The 21,510-nt window shown below is 37.7% G+C and overlaps 1 protein-coding gene across 2 annotated transcripts in view; it reads left to right on the top strand.

Annotated features, from left to right (window-relative positions):
• GRPR (gastrin releasing peptide receptor) overlaps nt 1-21,510 on the top strand; it is a 1,477,698-nt gene that overhangs the window by 755,708 nt on the left and 700,480 nt on the right. The window lies entirely within an intron of this gene.

Genomic DNA, 21,510 nt, shown 5'->3' with positions numbered 1-21,510 from the left:
AAAGCTGATACCACCTCCAACTTAAACACATCCATCACTCCCACTGCTGACCTCACCACTGTCACACTACCCTCGTACATATCCTGTACCACTCTTACATACTTCTCTGACACTCCCGACTTCCTAATACTATACCACAACTCCTCTCTAGGCACCCTGTCATATGCTTTCTCTAAGTCCACAAAGACACAATGCAACTCCTTCTGACCTTCTCTGTACTTCTTCATCAACACTCTCAGAGCAAACATCGCATCTGTAGTGCTCTTTCCTGGCATGAAACAATACTGTTGATCACTAATCATCACCTCCCTTCTTATCTTAGCTTCCACTACTCTTTTCCATAACTTCATGCTGTGACAGATGTAGGAATTAATTAGCCTCATAAATTTTTGATAACTGGGCAAGTATGTCACCTTGTGTGGATTTGGCATGGTGTATTCTAGTCCAAGCTAAATGTTATATTACAGTCAGTGGTACATGAAAAGAAATGTAGTGGATACCCAATTGTTCACAAGAATGTCTTACATCCTTCTACGTGGCACACATCATCACAAAAGGTTTCTCATCCAGGAAAAAAGAGGTAATTGTTCCCCTCTACTCATCACTCATTAGACCCATTATAGAGTACAACACCCCTTTTGGTATGTACCTCACAAAACATCTACAACAACTGGAAAGGCCACAGAAATACCTCACAAAGAGGATTACTGGCCTCAAACAGATGCCCTACGCAGACCGTCTCAAGAAACTCCAGCTTTACTCTGTCACATATTGCCTAGTCAGAGGCGATTTCTGCCTAACATACAAAACTATGTCAAACCCAGAGCTATTGGACATGCTCCATGTAAAGAAATCCCAATCCCTGCGAGCTACATGCTCTAGGGATCTAAACCTTGTCAACACAATAAACAGAACATGCTAGAGGGATAGATTCCTGCCCCAGAGACTTCCCATACTCTGGAACAAACTTCCTGTCTTTATCAAACAATGCTCCTCATTAACACTTTTCAAGAAAAATCTTGATGATTGGATGGGAGATAGGAAATTCACCCCGGGGATCACTTCTGTGGCTCTGCTTGACAACGGCACAGGAAAATAATTTTCTTGGGTGGCAAAAGCCAGGGTACCATTTGACTAGGCTTATATAGGCCCTAGGGCCAATAGCCTAGTACATACCTATGAACCTATGAACTATGAATCACTGCTATACGTCTGATCTTTGTAGATTTTTCTGTATAATAACTGTATCTACATTATTCAGCAATATTCATGTATCTCAGATCTCCCTTTTAAAAAGGACTTTGTGATGCATTGCTCCAGCAGGACTACACAGTAACCAGCATGAAAAAGGCAGTGGACTGATAGATATAGATAGATAGATAGATAGATAGATAGATAGATTGATAGATAGATAGATAGATAGATAGATAGATAGATAGACAGACAGATAGGTACATAGACAGACAGACAGATGCTTGGCCCTCAATGTCCTATTTGAATACAGGACATCATTATTCTTTCAGAAAAGCTTGGCTGTGTTAAGAAAGGCACAACCAGGTCATTAGCCTAGTAACACTCTATGAATCAATGATGACCCAGGTGACTCCTGTTCCCCTAGCAGTGCACACTGGAGGAGATAGGCAGTAGAGCTTAGCAAGTGAGCAGCAGGCACTGACTTCTCATCTTGTGGGGAGTGCTGAAGCTTTAGGTCAATGCACTGATGCCACCTACAGCAATATAGGTTACTGACCTGCAGTACGAGTCTGGTGAGACTGCACCGCACAATGTTATAGCACTGAGGCAGGGGGCTTGCAAATGGGGTAGCAGGCATGAACACTGTAGTGAGCAGCATGACTGGAACTCACAAAAGCCACTGATGGGAGGATGTTAAACCCTTAGATCCAAAATTACATTATTCCTTTCTGTGGAATGGACTGCAATTGGCATACTCACTCCTCACTACCAGATAATGAATGGTCAGTTGGGGGCTTGCAGGGGGTGGGGTGGAATCAATGGGCCTAAAGAATGCCTGAAAAGAAAGGCTACCTGGTCAGAAGAGGTCTGGTCCAAAAAAATTAGCTACATAAATACATAGAAAGACAGACAGACAGAGAGGCAGACAAATATATACAGATAGATAAAGAGGCAGACATACAGAACTAGAGGTAGATGGAGAGGGGTCTGTGTTATGTCCTCGAAATGGCAGTTCACTGAACAGCATGTACATCGAAAATGCTGGTCAGTGAACTGTTCATCGTGAGACTGCAGTACAGTGAAGTTCGGAAAATTTGCCCTTTCCTCACAGTAGTGCAATCTCACTATGAACAGAGTAAAAGCAAGTTCACTGATCATTTTTTAATGTAAATGCAGTTCGCCGAACCACCTTTTCAAGGACATAATATAGACCTGATGGAGCGACAGATAGATTGACAGATAGATAGATAGGCAGACAGACTGATTGCAGTACCTTGTAACAACCTAGTGGCAATGCCATATGCAGAATATTTTGATAAGAGCTCATATTCTTTCCTATCATATGACATACACGACTGAAGCTGTACAGGACAAAAACTATCAACATAGTGAACCTTATATCTGCTGTTTCATTGGGATACACAGCAGTCTTAAGGGGTTATGACACTTGCAGAAGTGGTTGATATGCCCCACCTGATGCCAAGTAATACCAAACATTGATGTGTGCTACTGGGCATGAATAGGGTTGAGGGGGTTAATGCTACATATGAAAAACCCTGATGCCTGCCTAAATAGCAATCACTATTGCTTAGCTTTTGTCTGAGGTGAAGTAGAAATGAATAGCCCAACTGGCTGAAGGGGGCAACTGATAATCAACAGGAAGCAGAGGAGATATGCTTGTCACAAAAAGCAGTTAGCTTGTCATGTGCATGAGATTGGATGAACATAAAAAGGTTGTTCATGTTTCTGAAGGCATTATAAAATGGTGTGCAGCAGTGAACTGTTTAACAGAAGCAAAGATTTAGGAAACTAGACCCATTACTGGAAAGCAGGTATAAAGATTTTAATCAAAAGCAGATTCTCCATTTATTAAATACTTTTCTTATCTCAAATCACGGTATATATGTAATACTAAGGCTTGTAGTAAAGTGACTGCATGTGTCACTGCCACCAGTATGAACACGCTATCAAAAATAAAGGCTGAAAATGCATGCACCAGTTTAAATAGAAAGGGTTGTTTGCCAAGGTAACTAGAAAAATATCCCTTTTTGTACATAGAATGGATTCATTTACTTCCCCTTTAAAGCCTGTCAGAATGAGTGCTATATTTCATAATTCATAACAGGGACATGGATTTAATATCTCATCTAAAGGACTGCACACTCCATCAGTACAGTGTTCCCTTCATGCTGTACTCTGATTTCATTGTTTATAGATATGACTTCAGTCCCTGCTTATGACTAGAATCCACAAACTTTGAATTTGAAGGAAGTTATTTTGCCAAGTGTGACATAATGACATTGAAGAGAATTTCAGTGGTATCGCTTATTGAAATATTGGTAATTTGGCAGTGAAGCATCCTTCAGTTATTCAGGCAACTAGAATAACAGTCGGTAAGTACTTTCAGCAGTCCAGTGACACCGAATATTAGGCCTACAAGAGAGTATAGAATTGTTTGGTTCATACCTCTCAACCTCTCACTATAAAAAAATCTGGACAAAGCCAGAAAAAATGGAGGGACAAATGCACAGTAATACTGACAGATTTTAAATATTGCTCCTATATACTTAGAATGTTGCTAGAATAACAGCTTTTACATTATTATATATTTTGTGAAGGATATGAAATCTAAAATTCAAATGTCTGTCATTATTTAGTTTTATTTAGTGACTTCAGTCCTCAATAGTTTGCCAGAAAACCACACATTTTCTGAGGAACAGACTAAAAATAAGAGGCAAAAATCTGGACGTTCTGTGAAACTCTGGAGAGTTGAAATGTATTTTGGTTTAAAAATTGTCATTTTGTTTCTCTTGTAAAAATAAATATTTTTTTCTTTTGACTTTAACATTGAATAACATGTTTCTAAATTTGTGTGATGGTGACAAGGAACTGCATTTATCTTTTATGGCAAAAAAGATATTGTACCATATTTTGATGTAATAAAAGACAAGCATACATAAAATCATATTTTAAGGCAAAAGACTTTTATGGACCACATCTGTCCAAAAGTTCTTTATTACTTATCGCTAATAGTTATTTTTAAATGATACTGTATATATTATAAAATCAAATACTTGTTACAGTCTATACTCGTTCTGCAAAACAAATTAATTTGATAGTTCTTGTGTAAAACTGGTATTTACAAATTCAACTTTTGTATAATGCCAAAATGATCAAAACAAAACTGTAAATCTCACTTCAGTAAGTAATTTTCAAGGCCTCTAGATAATGTAGACATGCATTTATGTATGCGTGTATTTATGTGTGTATGGGTGTGTATGGGTGTATTTCATTATTAATTAATTAATTCCATTTTTGACTGAGAATATTAGTCTAAGAATTTTAATTTTCAGTTAAGTCCTGGGTGGATGCTGCTAAAAATATAACATAACTGAGAAACTAATTAGAAAAAAAAAACATTAACAATTAAAAGAACCATTACCTAAACCGCTAGCCTGCCCAGCTCTTACCCCTTTAATCAATATATATTTTCAAAAACAAAGTCTTAGATCAGAAGGCAAAGAACTTCTCACCATAAATAAAACAGATAATTCCCACGGACAAAGCCTTTATTAGTACTCAGTAGCAAAAAAATGGAACTCATTACTTCTAATCACCAGAACTATTTTTAACCTACCCACCTTTAAATGCTCCCTAAAAGAAAACCTTACAAAACCTTGTAACTGTTCCTGTGCCAATCCTGGCAGAACTTACTCACTATATTTCATTCACCCCTTTCTACTTTGATCACACTTGACAACCCTCTCCAGCCTCCTACTCCACTTCTTTTTTATTTTTCCACTACCTTACTTTATCCACTTAATATCTGCAGACCTTTCCTCTTCCTCCTCTTCCTTCCTCCCTGCTCACCTAAACTACCTGAATGTACCCGAGCTGCACTCATCTTATAATCTCCTTCTCTCTGTCCTTCTTCCTTCTATAACCATAATATTAACACAATCTCTCATACTAAGACATCACTCAATTTCACCTCACTGTCTATAATTATCTATTCTCTAATCTCTTTGCATATCTGGTTGGAATTGTCTCACGTCTAATGTATTACATATGAATCCATGTAACATATAACATGAATATTTAGTTTTTCCTCACGTATTTTCTCCAACTTGTGTCATTGTTTTTCATTGCACTGTACTGCAAAACATATGTTCTATGTTTTTCTCATTACAACATTTTTTTCACTCATGTTTTATAGTGTAACATGCTACTTTCTGATTAAAAATATTTGTACTTGATATTTTGTAATGTAGCATCATACTTTGTCATTTAAAATATCTCTACTTAATTTCTGAAATATTGTGATTGTGGAACTTTCCTCCCTGGGCCTCTGCTGACAATGGGCACTTTCTTGCCCTGCCAGACTTTCCTGGTAAACAAACAAACAAACAAACAGACAAACAAACAAACAAGCAAACAAATAAACAAACAAATTAATTAATTAATCAATCAATCAATCAATCAATCAATCAATTAATTAATTAATATTATGTAAACCACAGCAAATGCCCAACAGCTTGTAAAAAGGAAAACACATCAATAAAACTGTAAGTGAGTGAATAAACAGAATGAGTCTTCTGTTATACAGCCAGCCAAATTAATCCTTTAATAATATTGCATACCAATGTATACTCTAGTTTTTAACAGGTGTATATTCTGTGAAAATAAGTTTGCTATGCAGTCCATAGTTTTATCCAAGATAATGTCACACAAAAGCTAAAAAAAATCTTGGATAATGATAAAGAACAAATTGTAGTTGCGGAAGTTGAACAGAATGCGTAGAACTGAATTAGTCTCTGAGAAGATTGCAAGCATGGTACACATTTGACACAATGTGACACAGTGATGAATTATGATTAAATCTCTGGTCATAACCCGCTTATTACATGTCTGAGACATCAATGCCAAGAAATTCAACTCTAGGGTGAAGAAAGAGAGAGGCATCTTGACATCCATGTCAGGAACACATAATAAAAGGCTATGATCAGTACAACATTATCATAATACTGCGTCATTCATAGAGCTTTAACTGCTGCACGTACTTTTACAGGAAAAAGAAGGAGGAAGTACAGGAGCAGGAAGTACTTTGCTATGAAACCTGGTAAAGCACTTGATGAGCCCTGTTAGACAGCCGCATGCCATTTACTTCTTTACTTTGCTTGAAAATTTGGCCAAATCCAAAAATAAAGGGGGTAGAAAGGAACAAAATTATTGGCAGTTTTTAAATATTGCTCTAATTTACTTAAAAAGCTAATAGAACAAATGGGTCTGCTTCAACATAAATTTTCAGGACAATAAATATTTAACTCTAATGTTTAGCATCATTGACTACTTTAATCCCAGTAATTTACCTGAAAATCAAATAAAAAATTGCCAGTGATGGGGCCAAAACATGAATCATAATCAGAGATGTTCTTTCATTTCTGAAGCGCAGTTCCTGACTACTTAACCTTATTAACTTGTTTGCAGAAACTGCAGCAATGGATGAGGGCAAATTAGCAGATTCCACATATCTAGACCTCACAAAGGCGTTCGGCACCATCCCTCATTGCGTATCATAGATTTATTATTTATTTATTTATTTGCATTTGTTTATTGGAAGGTGCACTGGTCCAGGGTGAGCCTGTTTTCAGTTGAGGCCTTGGGAGAAAAGCTACAAAAAACAAAACATGATAAAGCTACAGAATCAAAATACAAAAATCAAGCGGTGATGGTACAGAACACTACATTACAGAATAGGTGATACAATAAAATAGATAATACTAGTTATACAGATGTTAGCTTTTAAGTATGCAAGCCAGACAAGAATACAATTGATGCGATGGGATAATAGCGAATGTGTGAACAATACAGTATTGCAATGAGATGGGATAATAGCGAATGTGTGAACAATATGGTATTGCAATGAGATGGGATAATAGCGAATGTGTGAACAATACAGTATTGCAATGAGATGGGATAATAGCGAATGTGTGAGCAATACAGTATTGCAATGAGATGGGGTAATAGTGAATGTGTGAACAATACAGTATTACAATGAGATGGGATAATAGCGAATGTATGAACAATACAGTATTGCAATGAAATGGGATAACAACGAATGTGTGAACAATACGGTATTGCAGATTTGCAGTAGAGAGGGAAAGATGGAGAGCATCAGATTAAAGATACTGAACATAAGGTATAGCCTTAGAGCTATTGTTATATAGGTATCAAGGGTGAATAGAAGACATGGGAGGTAACTGATATAGTACAAGTAAGTATAGCCTTAGAGTTATTGTTATATAGGTATCAAGGGTGAATAGAAGATATGGTAGGTAACTGATATAGTATTCTATGTGTGAATGGGTGGCACATGTTGGACTTAGTAAGTTGGAAGCAGTCAGTGCTGGTACATCTACATAGCCAATGGGAGAACAAGTGCTCTTTCAGCAAAGTCTTAAAGCATTCAGGGTTGTTAGTAGACAGAATTGAAGGAGGGAGAGCTTTACATAGTTTTGCTATAGCATATGGGTAATGCATTTGACTGGTGGAAAGGTTAGGTTTTGCTACATTAAGGAGCATCTGACTGACTGATTATTGAGGTCTATTTGGGTGATGCGTGGTGCACAGAGAGGAGAGGGCAGGACAACTATAAAGCTTATAGATTAACTTATGAGCTGTGGTTAGTTGCAGATATGTTAGATGTTTGGGCCGTTCTACCCAGTTTAGACGTTGGAGTGATATGCAGTGGTGGGAGGAGTGTTGGCATTGATTACAAATTTTGTGACTTTATTGTAGCATGAGTCCAGTTTGGATTTAAGAGAGGATTGTATATAACTATCCAAGCTAAATATAAATCCATATGTAATTCAAAACATAGCAAATTAGCTCTCTTGTGGAACCCAGGAAATTAAGGTGAGTGGCTATACCTCAACCAAAGGACCTGTCACTTGCAGTGTACCCCAGGCTTCAGTCCTTGGACTATTCCTCTGTGATATTTGTTTCTCAGAGGTGAAATCTAATGTTAAAGCTTTGTGGCTGACCATGTTTTCAGATGTAATGCCATCGTAAACTACCCAAGAGGACACCCTGTGGATACATATTCCATTGTCGAACTTTTAAAAGTTCAAACGTTTCAACTGAGATCTCCATACAGTGCGGAATGGGAAGATTTCCCTTTCCTGCACTGTAGTGCAATCTCAAAGTTGGTATATTTAAAGAGCAGGGGGTGCAGGGGGGGCTTGCTCCCCTGTTTTAAGCTGTCAGGTAGGTTTTTTTGTGTTGTTAAAATTTCAATCATATGGCTTTGATCATATTATGTCCAAACTTTTAACAATTCAATAAAATAATATGAATTCCACCATGTTCCTCCAAGAATGCCTATCCCAAGCAAATAGCTGGTGTCAAAACTGTGGACTAAAATTAAATGCCAAGAGATGTTTAATAATATCCTTCTGCAAGCATGACTCCTCTTGTAAATGTTACTTTAACAACCACCACTGAAAATCAGTCCCATAGGTAGGGATCTAGGAATCTATGCTGATTGATGAACTGTCCTTTGATTAAAATGTATCCTCCATTGAAAGAAAGTCCTTTTTCATCACAAAACCTATATTGAAAAGTGTGGCATCCAGATTCAGGAACATTATTGTTCCTCTGTACTTGTCACTCATTAGGCCAATCAGTAGGTACAATACCCCTTTTGATATGTACCTGCCCAAATGTGTCACCATTGGAATAAGAACAATGCTTCTTCACTAAAAAAAGCAGGGGCCTAAACCATAAATGCTACACAAACAATCTCAAAGTCTTGTCTCTCTTCTTGTTAGCAAACAGACTACTGAGAGGCAACCTCTGCCTCACATAAAGAGTCTCACAAATGCCTGTTCTATCAGATCTGCTACACATTCAGACGTCCAGTGGCATCAGAAACACTTGCTCAAGGGACCTTAATTTTTTTTGCAAGATTAACAGAACATGCCAGAGGGATAGGCTTCCCCTATGCATAAGGCAGAGCACTTCTGTTACTCTTTTTAAATGTAACTTTGGACGTGTGGACATATGGATGGGTAACCACAAATTAACCCCGGGTTTAGCCCCATTGACCCTCATGGATAAGGGAAACATATAAGTACCCAATTTATACGTGTCTTTGGAAATTCATTTTACAAAATTTTGAGATAAAAATTACAGTGGGAATGCAGATTTAGACTTCTTAAGATCATTACAGATCAATAACCCAGTAAGCACCAATGAACCTATAAACCTATATTGCATTATACTTTGTTGAAGTAGATTTATGAATTGTTTCAATATGGGGAATGTTGTACATATACAGAGAATATCTGCAGTGTATTGGCATTACACTAGATGTAAGAATCACATCTATGTCAGCAAAATGGAGTCCTTTTCTGTCACCAAATCTTTTGTGCTACAACCCACATTTACAATCATATGCAGGTACATTTATTACGTGAAGCTAATGTTACATGAATGTCTTTATACCTAAAACTACAAACTCTGTTGTTAGAGTCACAACAGATATTTGCTACAAAATTATTTGAAATAGTTTCATATATATGTATTATCCTATTTTGGTACGCACCAGTAGTAGGCATACATATCTGGTAAGCTGTAGTGCTTTTGCTGTACATTTGACAGCAAACTTATGCGTGTGATACTTGTTTTGGATGAAATATTAAACAAACATTTAATATAGTTTCTTAAGTTGTAAGAACCACAACCAAAAATGCTAACTTGCATGTAATGCAATTAGTTGATTCAAAGTATAGCGCAAAATGAGTATCTCATGCCAATTACTGAAACTGTGTAACACAATCTGAAAGCAATCTAAATATATTGATATTTTGAAGAAGGATCAAGTTAACACCAAAATGGTCATCAGAAATTGCTGAAAGGCAATATCTGCAAAACATTCAATTTAAAATAAAAGTGTCACTATTTATACTTTGAAGACTAAAGCTTGATGGTAATATCAAAACACAGTGTATTGCAAATTAGTGCTACTGTGACATCAGACCTAAAAAAGAATATGAAGTTTAAAATAAATAGTATGATGTTCATATTTAAATGATGTGGCATAATAGATATTATAGTCATGAACCAGGCTGCAAGGGCAAAGGTAAATATGATATGTATGGACAATTTAGAATAACCTGTTTACCAGCATACTTTTGGGAAATAGAAAGAAACTAAAGTGCCCACTCTAAAGCCATGCAGACAGAAGGAGGTCATGCAAACTCTAACAGACAGTGGTTCATTTTCATTTGTAAGTAGGACTACAATCTGTGGTGTTTTACAGGGAATCTCTCACAGATCATTCGTGGAATGTTCATTAGAATATGTCAAACTATAGGGCAGCACATTGTGTCAGTTGTTAACATCTCTGCCTTACTCCATCAGTGACTATGGTTCAGAATTATCTTCCAGTCACTGTCTCTTAGAGTTTGCATGACCTCCCAGTGCCTGCATGGCTTTAGAGTGGGCATTTTAGTTTCTTTCTGCTTCCCAAAAACATGCTGGTAAACAGGTTACACTAAACTGGCTATATATATTTACCTTTGCCCTTGCATCCTGGGTCATGGCTGAAATGAAACTGAGGATCGGCTGACAATCAGAAAACAAATAAATATATTTAAAAATTTAGGGGAAAAACATTTTGAAGATGCATTAATTTATAAACATAAACCAGAAAACTGAAAACTGCTAGTAGTTAAATACAACCTTCTTGAAATGGCCATTAGTAAATGTATCTGTCTTCATTGACCTGCTTTTCATTTGCATTTATATCACGCTATCGAAAGATGAAAATAGCGAACGCTATTTCATCGAACCTAAAATAGCTAAACCACATAATATCGAACATTCAGAACAGCAAATTTTTTCCCAAGGAAAAAATTTGCTATTCCGAAACACATACGTACAACAGAAGCACACCTAAAAAACATCAATCCACACATATACACTTAAAATCCTACAACTAACCCTACACTAACTTGTACATATACTACTATCTATCCACTTACCTTAACCCAAACCCTAACCCTAAGGTCCATCACTATTGTACACTCACGTAACCCACACCCTAACCCTAACTCACTTAACACGCTCCTAACCCTAACTCACCTAACCCCGCCCCTAACCCTAATGTCCACACAATCGCACACTTACTGAACCTGACCCGTAACTTTCCACCACAGAGCTAAAAATCGCGAAGCCACAGAACTGGCCAACCGAATTCTTTCCCTAGTTCCACAGCTTCGCTATTTTTAGCATTCGCTGAACACAGGTCAATATTAGAACATTCGAAGTTTTAAAACTTCGATGTTCTGATGTAGACCCTTTCATTTGCTTGCCATTTTATCTATTTTTGAAGATAGAGACTTATACCCAATTTTCAAATAAAAGTGTTATGATTTACCCTCTCAAAGATCTTCCTATATTAATGATAAATGACGTAGATCAATATGTATGTATGCCTTTACAAAGCTTTCCATGGGCTTGCACAAGTGCATAAATACTGAGCACGTGCAAGACTGACTGCCATTTTGTAGTAAGCTGTTGAGATGTAAGCATGCATGAGTGTGAGTTTTGTCAGTTAATCAGTTCATTTATATTTTGCATTTCTGCTGTTCATCCTGATGTGTTTCTATGTAATAAAAGATGTAAATGAACTACCCCGCCTGTTTGTTTTCAATTGTAAACCAAGACGAGAGACTTGGTGTCAGGATGGGATCCAGATTCAGGACCGAGAGGGTCTCAGTTAATGGTGGAGGAATATAGAGGAATGGATCATCCCTACTGCACATATAACTCGCAAAAATAGGTCCAACATAAACCCCTTTCCCCCTTTTTTCTGCCCTGCTCTGAATTTCATTACCACTTACCACCACTACTGCCTCTCTACCTAAACTTTCTCTTACTTATTTGACTGATTTCTTCTCAGCTATCTATTATACTATGCTTTCAATTTTAAATGTTCTACTACTTTCTCCAATCATTAACTGCTCACCTTACCATCTGTTTAGATGTTAAATTTCTGAGTGCTTATTGACAAAAGTGTTTTTAGGTAATTGTTTATTTTAACCTAACCTGCAAAGGGATAAAACCATATGTCTAATTGTTTAACTTACTAGAGATCTTCTGTTCTTTTCTTCTGTAAATGCTAAATGCTTCTATTGAAATATTTGTCTTTTATTTTGTAACATGTAATTTGTAATATCTTGGAGCTTTTCTCCCCGGGCCTTCACTGAAAATGGACTCTTTATGGCCCAGTGGACTTCCCTGGTCATCAAACTTAAATAAATAAATAAATAAATTTCAGGAACCAAAACTTGCTTAAATGATTTCTTACTCAATAAATATATAACAAAGCACTCAGACCACTCAAAAAATTTCTAATTAAATGAAATATCCAAAACTGCATAATATTGATAAAATATTCAAAATAATAACAAAAATGTTTGAAACAATGTCTGACTCGTAAAATGTATAAAATACAGCAAACAACAGCATTTTTTCTTCTATGTTCTACTTTTTTGCATTAATTAAAGCTATGTGAGATATTCAAAGTGTACAAAGTGTTTGTGTAGTATTACAGTACATTTATTTTACAAAATACAGCCATTTCAAAGCATATTTCACAACGTACAGTATTTTGAAGAATGTATTGTGCATTTGCATGTTATTACAAATACTGACTGTGTGTTCATGTTTGTATATAATTACAAGGGACATACATTCACTATGTTTGGGTATACTTTGTTGGCATGGCTGAAGGATTGTCTTTGATAATAATATTGCAGAGAATTGGAGAGTGTTTGAGCAAGAGTACAATATTTTCATACAAGCTGCATTTTCTGATAAAGATGATCATATAAAGGCATTTATTCTGCTTAATTTAGCTGGTTCAGAAGCCATAGAAAGAGGCCATTCATTTGTGTATGCACCTGCTATATTTGCAGGAGAGGGGGAAAAGCATCATATAGTGGTATCGACTTAGTCAAGGGAAGACCCTGAGTGATTAAAATGTAAATTTAGAGAAATGTTTAACCCCCAAATGAATATTACAATGGAAAGGCACTTATTTTACACAAGAGATCAAAAGGCTGGTGAAACTTTTGCAGCATATATAACTGATTTGAGAAATAAAACTAAAATGTGCAGATTTGGTGATTTAAGGGGTTAGTTGATAAAAGACAGACGTGTGTGCTGTATTAAAGATGATGCTGTGAGAAAGATTTTGCTTCATGACAGTGATTTAACTTTGAATAAGGTCACTGAGATTTCTCAGATATAAGAGCTCACAGAAAAGCACACAGATATGCTTACAAATGAGAAATGCATGCTTCTAGTATCTTCTAGTGCTCATGTTGATAGTATGCAGCAAGTGGCTAAAAGAAACAGGCCCAAGCATATGGCAGCAAGTGTGATGCCTGCAACAGTCACTGATAAACCCCGTAGTTTTCTAGCAAATTCCAGAGTGTGTACAGTGTCAGTGAAGCACAAGAGCAAGCCAGCAAACTCAAAGCATGTACCCTCCCCTAGCCTCATAGTCAACTGTCATAATTGTGGTGGTAATCATGTGTCTAAAACAGAAAAGTGCTTAGCTTTTGGTCAACGATGCCACAGATGTAAAACATGGAACCATTTCCAATGATTTTGTAAATCAAAAGAGGCACATTCTTTTAATAAAGGAGAACAGTCAAAGTGATAAGTTGATCAATTAGAAAGCTGTTACCCTACTTTTTATGATGATGTGTCTGTGCTTAACGAAACAGTCAATGCTATAAATGTATGGGTAAAGAATGAAGTATTTTGTACTGTTTGGCTAAATGGGAGACCCAGAGAGCTCAAAGTTGACACAAGTTCAAAGTGCAATGTTATGTCAGCAGAAACATTTGCTAGAGTATGTGCTGGTAAAAAGTTTGATTTGGCAAAGTGTGTGAGGCCTGTTGCTTATGGTGGTGAAGAAATGCAAACCAAAGGGACAGTAGTGTTTTCATGTTACTCTGCTGGGAACAGCTATGACTTGCAATTTTATGTGGTTATAAGGCAAGTACAATCATTATTATGCCTCAGAGATGGTTTGAAAATGGGACTGCTTTCACATAATAAGGAAGTGTACCATGTAAACTTGAAAGACCCCTATTATAATTTCACCCAGTCTCTTTTTTCTACCTATGCTGATGTTTTTAAAGACAATCTAAGCAAACTCCCAATTCTGTACTCCATGAAGTTAGACCCTGAAGTCAGCTCAATTCTCAGACCATCCCAAAAAGTGCTGGTAGCTATGCAGAATAAAGTCAAAGCTGAACTAGATAACATGGTGCAGCAAGGTGTGATTTGCCCATTTGATGAACCTACTGAATTGATATCTTCCATGGTGGTAGCTGATAACAAAGGTTCAGATGATATCAGAATATGTATTGACCCACAAGATTTAAACAAAGCACTGAAAAGACCTAATCATCCAATGTGCACAGCTGAAGAAGTCCCTACTCTTATGTCAAATGCTACTGTTTTTTTCTGTTTTGGATGCAAAGAGTTCATTTTGGCAAATTTTGCTTGACTGAAAATCTTCATTGCTAACCACCTTCAGTACTCCTTTTGGCAGGTACAGATTTTTGAGAATACTAATTGGGATAAATTCTGCCAGTGAAGTCTTCCAGCGTGCCATGGAACATATGTTTTCTGGGTATCCGTGTGCTGTTATAGTAGATGATATTTTAGTAGGAGGCAATGGTCAAGCCGAGCATGGTAGAAACCTCAAGAAAGTTCTGGAAAGAGCACGTGAAGTGAATCTTAATCTGAATCCTCAGAAGTGCAAGTTCAGGCTATGAGAAATTACTTATGTTGGTCATTTATTTACCAATTCAGGTTTACGACCAGGTCCTTCCAACCAAACTGCTATTCTCAAGATGCCATCTCCAGGCAATATGCAAGCCCTACAACATTTTCTTGGCATGGTTAGCTACATAGGCAAGATCATTCTAGACTTACGCCAATTTTCAGCACCACTTAGAGAGCTGACACACAAAGATGTATCGTCATGGTCAGAGCGACACCAAAGAGCATTTGATGTCCTGAAACAGAGGATTACTAATCTACCAACTGTCAGATACTATGATATTCACAAACTAGTTATTCTTTCTTGTGATGCTTCAAACTTTGGTGGTGCAGTCATTCTTCAAGAGGGTAGACCAGTAGCCTATGTGTTCAGATCTCTAAACCATACTGAAATGCAATATGTGAACTCTTGGCAGTTGTGTTTGCATGTTCAAAGTTCCATGATTATATTTATGGTAGACCTATCCAAATTGAAACAGATCACTGACCTCTAGTCGTTATTTTGAGAAAACCTATGCATACAGCACCAGCTAGACTGCAATGCATGATGCTCAAATTGCAAAAGTATAATTTCAGTAATGTCTGCACAAAAGGCAAACTTCTTTATCTTACTGATACATTGTCAAGATTGCCCAGAAATACCTTTGAACAGCATGAAAATGAGAAGCTTGATTTTGTAGTCAGGAAAGTGAGAATTTTTTTCTACCACATATTTTGATGAGCTTAGAAGTCATACAGCCACAGATCCAGTTTTTTAGAAGCGAAACCTCTTTATCAGTCAAGGATGGCCGTCAAAGCAATCTTGCTTACCAGTAGATCTGTAATCTTATTTTCCTTACAGAGATTTTATTTATTTATTTATTTATTGATATTTGTTAACCGGGTTGGTCCTACTGGTCTTGGGGGCCATTTTCAGGGGAGACCCAAGGAGAAAAGCTCCATTAATAGGCAGTAAACAGTGCATCACAATTCAAACAATTATTAAGTGTATGTGGCTATAATAGACAAGAAAATTATATACATTGATTATATAGCAAAAGTAAAAGAAATAATATACTTTACAAATGTAAAAGACATAGTAGAGAGCAGGCATAAGTCAAAAAAGAACACAATAATGTATATACAGAGACAGTAAATGTATACAAAGACATTTTTTTTGTGCATCATCATCATTAGAAGGAGATCAATATATGCCACCCAACAAGGAGTGGTGCAAGAACAGGGCAGTGAGGTACCTAGATAAGTGAATGGGTGTAAGGAGGTTATGTTGGGTCATGGCAGGGGAAGGTCATGGAGTTGAGAAGATGAAATTTAGTTCATTTTTAAAGTGTAAGGAGTGAGTAATGGAACGTATGTGTAAGGGAAGCTTGTTCCAAGCATGGGCAACAGAGTGTTTGTATAATGTTTTGCCTACATTTTTTTTTAGGTTGGTAGATGTCCAGTAGCTTCTGGTTAGAGGTATGGAGGGTCTGAGATGGAGTATAGGTAGAGATCAAGGAAGGAAGAGATGGATAGAGTGATGGTTTGTAGAGAATAGAGTGTAACATTTGAAATTGTGATAGCTACAGTTGTTGGTGGAGTTCTAGTCATCGGAGAGAATTTAATGAAATACAGTGATGTGCATTGTATGGAGAGTTAGTTATGAATTTAGCTATTTTGTGGTAAGTTTGTTGGAGTTTTTCAGGGTTGTGGCCTGAATGTTGATGAGAACTGGGGCAGCATATAGGAGGGAGGGAGGAGTGCTTGTTCTAGGGTGAGTCTAGAGTTGGGGGGTCGAAATGTTTTGTTCCGATACAGTAGCCCTAGTTTCTGATGTGTCTTTTTTATACATTGGATTATGTGCAGGTTAAATTTTAATTCATCATCAATGATGACCCTAAGGAGTTTAGTGTGGGTATCGGGTTGGATAATTGTGTTGTTGTAAGATTTGATAGCAAAGGTGGTTTTATGTTGAGTAAGAAAACAGGGGAGGAAGAGTAAGAGTTTAGTCTTTTTTGGGTTAAGGATAAGTAGGTAGTCAGACAGCCATTTTTCAGTGGATATAAAGGCTGTTGGGTTAGGGTATGGAGCTCAGAGATACTGTTTGAGACAGAGATGAGTGTAGAGTCATCTGCATATTGAATAAGGGAAGATTTTTTGCAAGATGTGAAAAGATCATTGGTGAAGACATTAAACAGAAGGGGACCCAAGATGGAACCTTGAGGTACTCCAGTTGAGACAGGGAGGAATTGTAAGGAGGATGAGAGCCATTTAACGGATTGCTGCCTACTGGATAGGTAGCTACAGAACCAAGCTAGGGAGGTGGGAGATAGTTTGAGATTGGCAAGTTTAGATAGCAGTAAAGGATATAAGATCATATCAAAAACTTTGCAAAGGTCAAGGAAGAGACAGGATATGAGTTTATTGTTGTCAAAAGCCTCAGCGATAGTGTGAGTGAAAGAGAGGAGGGCAGTAGTTGTGCTGTGGTTGGAGCAAATAACATGTTTTGTGCGAGAGAGTAGGTTGTGCTGGAGGAGGTAGTTGAGAAGCTGTGTATGAATGCATTTTTTTAGGATTTTAGAGAGAGGGGAAAGAATGGCAATGGGTTGGTAGTTAGCAGGGTCTGTTGAGTTTCCATCTTTATGTAGGGGAATAATGAAGAAGGATTTCCATGGGCCGGGAATGGTGGATTCAAGGACTGATCTGTTAATTAGTATAGCTATAGGGTAAGCAATAGATTCAGCAGCTAGTTTGAGGAAGGAAGGGGGTATCAGTGGAGGGAGAGCTGGGTTTGAGCTTAAGAAGAAGAGATTTGATGTACAAAGTGGGAACAGGGTGGAAGGAAAAGGGAGTTGTGATTGGAGGGTTGGGAGGGGTAGGTACTGAAGCAGAGTTAGAGTTAGAGGGTATAAGATTCTGGATGGTGTCAATGAAGTGTTTATTGAGGAAGTTAGTGGTTTCCTGAGGAGATTTATTTGGGTAAGGGGAGGGGTTAGAGGGACTACTGGAGATAGAATTTTGTTCAGAGTAGACCAACATTTTTGAGGGTTGGATTTGCTATTGCGCTGAGCAGAGCTATAGTAGGACTTTTTGTCATTTGTAGTTTGTTTTTAGTAAGATTAATTGGTTGTCTAAATTTGAGTAGTAGGGGAAGTTGTTTTGTTTTGGTCCAGACTTTCCAAGCACTGTCTCTTTTTTGCATAAGGGACCTAGTTTCCTTGGAAAGCCATGGAACATTATTTGATTTTATTCTGATCTTCCTAGAGGGAGTTAGAGAATCCAAAATATTAATAAGGATGGACCAGTCTGTACTAGAAATAATAGACTTGAATTTGGAGATATCAAAATTGGATAGTTTATGGCAATATTTAATCAGGTGGGGTTTGGGAAGAGTATCTTAAGACAGAGGTAGGGAGATGGTCACTAAGGGAGTCTGGTAAGGTAGGGGTTGTGGTAGTGGTGAGGGGTGTTGGTAAAAATCAAGTCAATTGTAGAGCTAGATGAGGAGTTTTTATGGAAGCAGGTGGGAGATGAGATTTGTTGGAAACCATGTAGGTCGATACAGTGTTGAGGAGAGTCAGTAGTAAGTTTGGACCAGTCTATGTTGACATCTGCTAGGATAAATGTTTCATATGGTATGGTGAGGGAGAACCAGGATAGGATGCTCTCTGGGATGGGAAGATTGTTTCCAGGAGGGAGATAGATGGAAGCAACAGAAATTTTTTTATGAGGATTCAAGTGGCAGTTTAAGATGATAAGTTTGGCTGGGTAGATGTCAGGAATATGGGAGTGTAGGGGTGAGAGGTTTAAGCTGTTGGAGTAGAGGATGGCTACACCACCTCCTATTTTTGGGGACTCTATCAGAGTGAAAGATGTTGTAGCCTGATGGGAGTATTTTACTATTAGTAATATGTGGCTTGAGCTACGTTTCTGATAAGGAAAGAATGTGAGGGGTAGTATGAGCTATCCATGTATGGGGGTCCGTGATTTTGTTTATTAGGCTCAGAATATTTAGTGACTATATAGTTAGGTATTTAAATAGGGATATGTTTTGTATGTGAGGCTGTAGGTGGGGAGAAGTGTATGGATAGGAGGGGGTGGGATTGATGTTGAGGGGTGTTTGGGTGTGGAGAGAGGAGGAGTGGCCTGGCTTGGGATGGATGTCCCCAGAACAGAGTAAGTTTTTTGGGAGAAGAGAAGTGGAGTTAATAAAGCTTTGGTTTAAATTTGTAAGTAGGTTTAAGAATATGGAGTATAGAGAGTTTGTGTAGACATGCTGGAGAAGTTAAATAAAGTTGGGGAAATAGTAAAAGAGGGAGTAGTTGGAAATATATTGTATGTATAGAGAGAGAAGGAGTGGGTTGGCCAGGTGGGAGTGATAGGAGGTTGCGGCAGAGAGAATAATTAGGAGTGTGGTAGGGCTAAGGAGGTGTTGCATGATTTGAGCATGTGTAGAGGGGTAGGGAAGTAAGTAGAAAAGTGAAGGTTAGGAAGTAATATAAAGTAAGAGTGACATCAGTTTGGAAGGGTGTGGTCTTGGCAGGAAGTAGTTTGAGAATGGAGGTTGAGACAGGAAGGAGAGGGAGTGGTTGGTATAAAGGAAATTGTAATTGGGGTGGTTGGGAATGGGGTAGGGTAGAGGAGCGAAGTAAGCACAAGTGCAGCGAGGGCAAATGGAGTGGGGCTATACCCACCACTAGGACTGAAAAAAAATGGCACTAAAAAACAATCAGTGATGCAGTAATAATCAGGTCAGTCAGTAAACTGCAAATGTTTAAAATCGGGCTTAAAATGCTGAGAGGGGGAAAGCATTAGCAGCTCAGTTTTTTCAGAGTCTGAGGACACCCTGTACTGTAAGCCTTATAGTAATTTACTACAGGAGGCTGGCCTGGGAAAGAAAGCCTATAATGCAGACAGAATTTAAAATGGCTTGGCTTACACCATTTGACCAGTATCAGCTGGGGGAGTGTATTACCGGGATGCCTGCTGCCATCCAGGTAATACATGATGAGATGAGAGGAGATGAGATTTTGTTTGACAATGTTATCATCATGAAAGGTCCAAAAGTAATCATTCCAAAATCCTTGCAACAACATAGTATTACTATTTCTCATAGTGGCCACACAGGAGCTGATTATGCCAAAAGAATGGCAACAGGTCTAGTATTTTGGCCTTCTATGTCAAGGGATATTCAGAGAGTACTTTCATATTGTCCTGTATGTAATAGTACTAAGCCATATCAATAGAAAGCAGCACTTCAGCTAAACCAGATTCCTGAACTGCCTTTGTTGACAGTAGCTACGGACATTTTCAAATGGAATGGTCAAAATGACTTGTTGTTAGTTTACGCTTATTCATATTGGTTCAGGATTGACCTAGATCCTAATCTAGCATCCAGTATTGTCATTGCTAAGTTAAAGCATCATTTTGCAGTTCATGGTAGTCCTCACAAAGTTATTTCTGACAATAGTACACAGTTTACAAGCAAGCAGTTTAAGAGCTTTGCTGAAGAGAGAGACCTTACTCATGTTACAAGTAGCCCTGAGTATCCACAGTCAAATGGTTTGGCAGTACGTACAGTTCAAAGTGCGAAACAATTACTAGAGAACTTGAAATAGACAATAGTAATGTTTTCTTGACTCTCTTGAATCTCAGAAATATTCCTCATGATAAATATCTTGGTTCACCTGCGCAGAGACTTCTGTTGAGACAAACCAGAACCACACTACCAATCAACAATAATCTATTGGTTTCATGTCTTAAGAACAACAGAGCAGGGAAAACCCATCTGTTGAAGAATTGCTTATCCCAGAAGTCCTGTTATGATAAGACCAGCAAACCACTCAATCTATTACGAGAAGGGGAGGCAGTGAGAATGCAGACGTCCAAGGTTTTTCATTGGATTGGTGTTATGAAAAGTGTATGTCCAGAGCTGAGATTGTACATTGTGGAATCACAAGGAGTAGAATTTAGGTGGAATCAGAAACATTTGGTCCCGGTGTCCATTCCGGCAAGAAAGACTAAATCTCATAGTGACTTATCCTGCGTTCCAGTTACAGAGGATGTTCCAGTAAATATCTCTGTCCCTGAGAAGAATCCCATAACTCCAGAATCTGTTTGTTCACCAATGACTGTCCCTGTTGCTAAACCCAGTTCTGATTGCTATATCACTAGATCAGGTCGCATTTACAGACCATGTTCCAGATACATGGCAACTTGAACATAAGGACATAAGTGTTGTTTGTTTTTTAGTGTCTATACAATTGCATGTCTTCTCCAAATGTCATTTTATTGTGGGCAATTCATTGAAGAGGGAGAATGTAGATCAATATGTATGTATATCATTAGAAGCTTTCCGCAAGCTTGCACAAGTGTATAAATACTGAGTACGTGCGAGCTTGACTGCCATTTTGTAGTAAGCTCTTGAGATGTAAGCATGCATGTCTGTGAATCTTGTCAGTTAATCAG

Source organism: Protopterus annectens, chromosome 5.part1, assembly GCF_019279795.1.
Source record: "Protopterus annectens isolate FY-2018-M chromosome 5.part1, PAN1.0, whole genome shotgun sequence".
In the NCBI taxonomy this organism is placed as follows: domain Eukaryota; kingdom Metazoa; phylum Chordata; order Ceratodontiformes; family Protopteridae; genus Protopterus; species Protopterus annectens.
Note: the sequence above shows the minus strand (reverse complement) of the source record. Positions and strands in the feature narration are given on the sequence as shown.